Source organism: Vombatus ursinus, unplaced genomic scaffold, assembly GCF_900497805.2.
Source record: "Vombatus ursinus unplaced genomic scaffold, bare-nosed wombat genome assembly UNPS02000094.1, whole genome shotgun sequence".
Taxonomy (NCBI): Eukaryota; Metazoa; Chordata; class Mammalia; order Diprotodontia; family Vombatidae; genus Vombatus; species Vombatus ursinus.
Window position 1 is genome coordinate 1 of NW_020939872.1, and position 7,314 is coordinate 7,314.

A 7,314-nucleotide genomic window follows, 5' to 3' on the forward strand; every position below is an offset into this window, starting at 1 on the left:
CCCATGCATTACTAGCAAAGCCACCCCCTTATGGCCAAAATTCACTCGGTGTCATGCTCCCATCCCTTGTAACAACTGGGTTGCTGAAGGATACCTGAGTGACACCCTATTTAAAGACAATCGGGGAATAGTGCTCCATTCCTGGGTAGTTGAACAGACAGGTCAGCAACTGGCCAAAATGCCAGAACCAGTGTTAGTGTTCCGGGACATTATCCACCCAGGTATATGGAAAATAGCCCTCGCTATATCTCAAAATATGACCATGAATACCACCCTGTGCAAGTGCCCAAATCCTGAATCCCCGCGCCATGACCCCACTTATCAAGCCTTTCGCTCATGGTTTGGGCATGGGGGGGCCAATTTCTCTACTGTGCATAGGACAAGGGAAGGGTGTGACACGATGGGATACCATTTCCAAGCCTCAGCCATCACCCCTCGAGGTTTTGGATTTTTAATCTGCCCCAACTCCCAACATACCCTAACTCAGGACTCTGATGAACTGGAGGGTCCCAAGTTTCACATATCTACCTGGAACTGCACATTGACTGATGTGATTAACCCAGGCAGCTGGACCCTGAACTCCACATTGTACCTCCTCGGTATTCGACACCTCACACTGACAAAAGCTAAGACCCCTGCCAATTGGTTCCCCACCGCTGAAGATGCCAGGTGGGAGGAGATAGGTAAAGCAATTAGTTATCATCGACACAAGAGAGAATGGCTGGGGGCACTGGCGTTGGCAGCATCCATCTTCGAGGAGTTCCAGATACAGGACTTACATAGTGGACAGCAATTGCTTGCCTCACAAATAGAGGAGCTGGCCAATAAATTTGCCCACGCCCTCCAAGTGCAGGCTGATATTGATCAGTGGCTGGAGGAGCAGATTCATAAAATAGCATTGGCTACTCAGGACATTGGGAATGAACTTATGTGGCTGGAATTGAAACAGCAGTTGCCACGTGATGGCAGATATCGATCCATTTGTGTAACACCCTTAAATCATAACACCACTTGTGACACCCTTTCACAAAGCATAGATAACACTCTCCCTTTCTTTTCTATTTGGTGTAATGATACCCGTGCCCTTTCCCAGATCCAGGCTACAAATCTTTCCTCTGAACTCCAGGCTTTACGGGTGTTAATTACACTAGCACGGAACATATCTGACACTTGGCACCAGCACGAGACTGATGATATTGTTCATCGCCTTAGTGATTGGATTAAACATACCTCTTTCCCCATCCCCTCCATTGTAACCCATTGGGCATTTATAGCTCTTTTTGCATTTATACTATTATTGTTACTACCCACTATATTAGGATGTTTCTTTAGGATTCTTAAAGGTTCTATTGAGGCACTCAAAACCGAGACCCTAGTACTGAGACCCTGTCCCTGTCCCCTCAATTAAACAAAAAGGGGGAATTGTGAGGGATGGTCTGGTGTTGGCTACTGCCAAGCAGGGGTTGTGGCAACATGGGGCGGGAACTGGGTATTAGGAAGTAACCGGAGCTCACGCTCCCAAGGCAGGGGCAGTGCTAGGCGGAGTTGTGGTGAACTGGGATGGGAACTGGATACGGAGAAGTAACCGGAGCTCACACTCCCGAGGCAGGGGCAGTGCTATGTGGAGCTGTGACAAGCTGGAGAAGAAACAGGGTACAAGGAAGTAGCTGGAGCACATACTCCTGAGGCAGGGGCTGTGCCACGTGGGAGTGGGACGGCAGAGAACGAGTTTCCTTTGTCTAGCCCCCTTCCCTAGGCACCACGCTAACCCCAGACGCCTCCTTCCTGTGTCCAAACCTGACTTCCTGAGCCACGTATTCTCCCTACGTGTAGCACTGACCCCAGACGCCTCCCCCCAGTATCTGGGCCCCACTTCCCGCATCACGTACTTTCTCCTTTGTCTATGCACTGATCCCTTACGCCTCCTTCCAAATATCTAGGCCCCACTTCCTGTGCCACGTATGCTCCCTTTGTCTGGGCACTAGCGCTAGACATCCCCTTCCGATATCTGATCCTATGACGAGTCACTATGGGTGGGCTGAGGAGGAGGGACGAGGAAGGTACTTAAAGAACTGTAGGGACCGGAGCGTGCTCACTTTTGCTCCTGCTCGTGCGCCTGTACTTTCCTGCCTGGCCTTGCTGTGATGATCATTGAATAAAGTTCAGGTTTTGCACCTCTTGGTCGGCTCGTTTCTGGTAAATCCGGGTGGCCTCCGAGGACCGGTGAGTATGACCCTGGTTGCCTGATCTGGCTGAAAGAGAGTGCGTGGTTTGGACCGGAACAGGGAAAGGCCTCCTGGAGGAGATGGGATTTTAGGTGGGACTTGCCAGGAAGCAGAGATGAGGCAGGAGAGTGTTCCAGGCATGAGGGACAGCCAAAAAAATGCCCAGAGTCCAGAGATGGAGGGTCTTGTTGGTGGAACAGCCAGGAGGCCGAGGTCACTGGATCAAAGAGTACAAGGTGTGAGAAGACTAGAAAGGGAGGAGGAGCCAGGTTACGGAGGGCTTTGAATGCTAAACAGAACATTTTGTATTTGTTCCTAGAGGCGACAGGGAGCCCCAGGAGTTGAGCAGAGGACTGACATGGGAAGATCACTTCAATGGCTGAATGAAGGATGGACTCAAGTGGGGAGAGAAAGAGGCAGGCAGACCTCCCCCCTCCCCCCAGCAGCTACTGTAATAGTCCAGGAGTGAGGGAATGAGGGCCGTCATCAGGGTGGGGGCCATGTCAGAGAACAGGAGGGGGCGTATCTGAGAGATGTTGCAGAGGTGAAATGGACAGGCCTTGGCTGTCAGAATGGATGTAAGGGGTGAGACACCGGGAGTCCAACAGGGTTCCTAGGTTGGGAGCCTGCGGCATGGGGAGATGGGGATGGACTTTAGAGTAAAAGGGAAGGTTAGGAGGGAGGGTTCAGAAGGAAGGATGACGAGTTGTTTTGGACACGTTTGAGTTTCACACGTCTATTGGACATGCAGTTTCGAGATGTTGGAGGCAGCTGGAGATGGGAGGTTGGAGGTCAGCAACAAAGATGGAACAGGGTTAAGTCCCAGCTAAATAAACACCCATCTTTTAGAGGAATGCTTTCCCAATTCCCGGCATCCTACTGCTTTTCTTTCTTAATCATTTCTAATTGATCACGTGAGCCCCTGAGAACTAAGATGGTTTTTGCTTTTGTCTCCTGACAGGACTTAGCCCAGTGCCTGGCACATAGTAGGCACTTACTAGCCCCTTTCTCACTCCAGCCCATTCTAATCTGAAGTCCCTAACTGCCCACATATGAGCCCATTTCCTTCTCTTATTGACACACGGATCTTCAGGCTAGCTGGTATCTTAATGTCCTTGTCAGAACAGCAATTCTGTGGTTTTTGCTCATTCGGCAAAAGAAAATGAGAGGGAGGTGTCAAGCATTATGGCCAAGGAAGTGATGCTCATTCCCAAGATTCTCTTTGGCCATCAAGGGAAGATGTCCTGCTCCCAAAGGCATGCCTTGACCATGTGTGAGGGATGCTCAACCTCTCAGCTCCAGGAGGTCCATCATTCCAACAGGGTCTCAGGGCCCTTCCTTCTAATCCGCCTTGCCACGCTTGCTGTTCATGTTCATCGTCAGTACCATTGGGAGATTTCCCTAGGGATGAGCCTGAGAACTGAAGAGGGACGGGGCACCTGCCAAGGGGTCACTCACCTGGATGGAGTTGGACTGGTATTTGTGATACTCGGTGTTGGATTTCAGGTCATCAATGTCTATGGTGGGCAGTCCTGAGATGAGAAGTTCCAGCTCCTGCTCCGTGAAGATGGAAATGAGGCGTTTGGGGATGATCTCATAGAAACCCTCCAAAAAGGCTGCCGACTGTTTTCGGATAGCTCCTGTAGGAAAGAAAAGCCCCAGTGGGTTAGAATGCTAGAATGCCTCCCTATCCCCTTCCCTATGAGGAGAACCTGTTGTTTCTACATTTTAGATTTCCCTCAGTGCTGAAAGTGAGGTCATAGCCAAGAGTGGAAACATCATTTTCCAGCAAGTAAACCAGGCCCTGGTAAAAGTGGTAGTCCTCACTTTCCATATCTGTGTACCTAAAGACAAGCACAACCCACTGTGAAAAGAGGGTGAGAGGAGCTGGGGGGCAGGGGAGCAGCATTGGTCCCAGCCAGGCCCGATAGGGCAGGATGCCCATTTCCTCACCAGACTGACTTGCCCAGGATGTGCTTGTAGAAAGATCGGGTGAAGTAGCACTCTAGAAGCCAGTTGTCACAGCCTTGTCCACAATGCGCCCGACAAATTTGAAGTAGCTGAGATGGTTGGGATTGCAGTGGGAGGAGGGATGGATGGTGTAGGTGACCCGGTCGCCGGGTGAGGTCCGGAACAAGGCGTACATGGCATTAAACATCTCTCGGGAGATGATCATGTACCGCTCTCGGAGGAGGCCCCCAGCATCCTGGCCTTCTTCTCCTTCAAACACTATGTACCTGGTGTGGGGGAGATGGGATGTGAATGCCATTAGCACCCCATCCCAGCAGCAAGCCCTGGAAACACTGCCTGCAGGCTCCCCAGAGAAAGTCCCCAGTCCTGGCCCTGGCCCTGCTCCCATGCCCATTCAGGCCACTAACAAATAAGATCATAGGTTTTGGGGTCAGAATTATAAGAGACCTAGGAGATCGTCTAGACAAACCCTCATTTGGGAGATGGGTCAACTGAGGGCCAGAAGTTGACGAAATTAAGGTCACTCAGCCAGGATTCAAGTCTTTTAAATCCCTAATTCAGTGCTTTTCTGTTGGCCAACAAAGCCCCAATCTCTTGCAGTGTGGGGTGAAAGTGAGGACGAGGGTGCCTGAGGTGGGGGTGGGGTAAAGATGTTGCCTGAACTCTCAACCCAAATGAGATCACTCTGACAGACATCTACTCCTGGCCCCCATGATCCCCTGAGAGTCTGCCTTTGGCTAAGGGCCAACTGGGCCTCTGCCAAAGAACAGGGTGAACCTCTTAAAATTTGAGGTGATGGTGATTGATAAGCAGGTGCAATGCTGGATGTGGAGGTTGAGGCCTGAGATAGGAAGGCCATCTCTGCTATTTAGGAGTCAACTTGGAGTCAAGCAGGCAAGTCACCTGGCCATTTTTGGGGGGGTGGGGGGGCGCGGTGGCAGCTCTAGAGATTTGGGGATCATTAGAAGTGATTTCCTACATGTTTCCCCAAGCGTCATACTTCAGATGGCTGAAAAGTAGCTGGCGTGTGTGTGTGTGTGTGTGTGTGTGTGTGTGTGTGCACGCGCGTGTTCGGGTGGGGGGGAAGAGGTGAGGTGAGCGCAGTTTTTCCTCCCCATTCACCCAGTGCCCTCACAATCGATTCTTCATTTCCTCTGGGGATTTTCGATGCAGCTCGCGGTAGGAGTCTTTAAACACATGGTCACGGCGGACGTGCACAGCCATGTCTTCTTTCCGGAGTCCCTCATCTAGACGCTCTAGCTCTTGGCGGAAATACCTGGGGAACAGGGAGGAGGAAGACTTCAGTCTGGTCATCCTATGGGAACATGGGAGGGAAGGCAGGGGTGTGGGCAGACAGCAAGGCTGGACTAAGTTAAGACAACAGAGCTAAAGGAACCCCTAACAAGTAGCTGCGGGTTGAGGGCTTAAGAATATATTCCAAGACCCAATTTGTGGGAGCATGAAGGCACACAGGCACCCCTACATAGCAGCCATTTACCATTGCTCCCTACATTTCCCTCAAGTGAGGCAATAGGCCGTGGAGTTGGAACAACCCTTCCCCACGGGGCCTAGACCTGCAGACTCAGATCATGCCCATGGATACCCAGAGAGAAGAGGACAACCACGGGCCCTTGAACTATCTGCTTCAAGCCCAGGGTGGCCAATAGGACCCGAAACACAATAACTGACTACCCAAGATTGTGGCATTCTAGGGCTCGTGCTACGTGACAAATTGTAGAATTGGAATGTAGTCTGACCAAGTGTCTCTACCCTCCGCCCCCCTCAATCCCCCGCCTTCATTTTACAGATTGGGAAACTGGACAGTGACAGTCAGTACCGGTGTGCAGGCCAGGAAGCCTCACTACCAGGGGCCCAAGTGCTTTGTATGCACGAAACAGTGACTGACACAAACGTGTCCTTTGTCCCCCCAGGAAGGAATCAGGCTCAACACCCGCAGTGGCCCCCACTTCTATACCACCTCACATACTTGCGCTTAACATCGAAGTCGAGCACGTGGATGTAGTCCACTAGGACAGCAAAGGGCCCGTCTGCGAGATGGGTGGTGGACTGGCATAGGATCTGATTTAGCACAGTGCGGTGAGTCTCTGAGGACAGGGGAGAAAGTGGGCATCAGGATGGGTGCTTGTGATCCGAGTCCTATCTCCCCTAGCTCCACGGACATGTCACGTGCAGAGTCTGGCCGGGCCCCAGTGACGGAGACACATGCCCCTTGGCCAAGCTTGAGCTTAAGCCCCTGCTAGGGTTGAAGTGTGTGTGAGAAGGGTAGGTCCTCAGATGTCAGGCTGTCCATCCTCCTTCCCGTTTGGTCTCCCAACTCTCGACTAAGGAAGGGCAGGCTGAAGTTGGGGACATGGGATTCTGTTGCCTGACTCTTTAGGGTAGCTTTGGGGCCAACCCAGGCTAGCACGATCAACTGTACTCCACTGATCCTTCCCAAGGGCAGTCTAGGGAAGGACAGCTCTCCTCTCCTCCTCACCTGCAAACCGAAGAAATTTCTGTGTGTCTGGGGGCAGGCTGGAGGAAATGTGCATAGATGAAGGCTCTCAGGAGAAGAAGGGGTCCAGGGAAGAGGGGGTGGCAGGGGTCAAAGGAGCAGGGGAGAGTGGCGGTGGCTCATCCTTGATGTGAGCCAGCTGGCTTTCCCGCGTGTCCCAAACAGGTGGCTTACTCTCCCGTTCAGTGGCATGAACCAGAAAGAAGGCTTCGACAGCAGGCTGCAGCACTGGGGAGGGGGAACAGGAAGAAGGGATGAGCAGAGCAGATTACACCTTGGACCAGCAAAGGAAGGAAGACGGGGCCCACTGCCCGGGAGGCCCCATGCGCTCACCTAGCACTGCATGTTGATCATGGGATTCTTCGAGCTCCTTCAAACACTCGCCCAGCATGTCCCAGAGTTCATCTAGGCTCAGCTGCTCACTAAGCAGGGGAAGATCAGGGGGTCTCTCTTCTTTCTCCTTCTCGCTCTGTTGGCTTCCTTTGGAGCCTGGGTGGGAAGGAGAAACACATGAAGGCCAGATACTCCAAAGCCTTCCTGGTGGCCCAAGTGGTTGCCCCTGACTGCCAGGGCAGAACGGGGGATCCCCAAGCACAGGGTTTC

General features: G+C 52.2%; 1 pseudogene; it reads right to left on the reverse strand.

The window, feature by feature from the left end:
• Positions 1-2,562: 2,562 nt before the first annotated feature.
• On the reverse strand, positions 2,563-7,200 carry LOC114053949 (annotated as a pseudogene).
• Between the last annotated feature and the right edge of the window lie 114 nt (positions 7,201-7,314).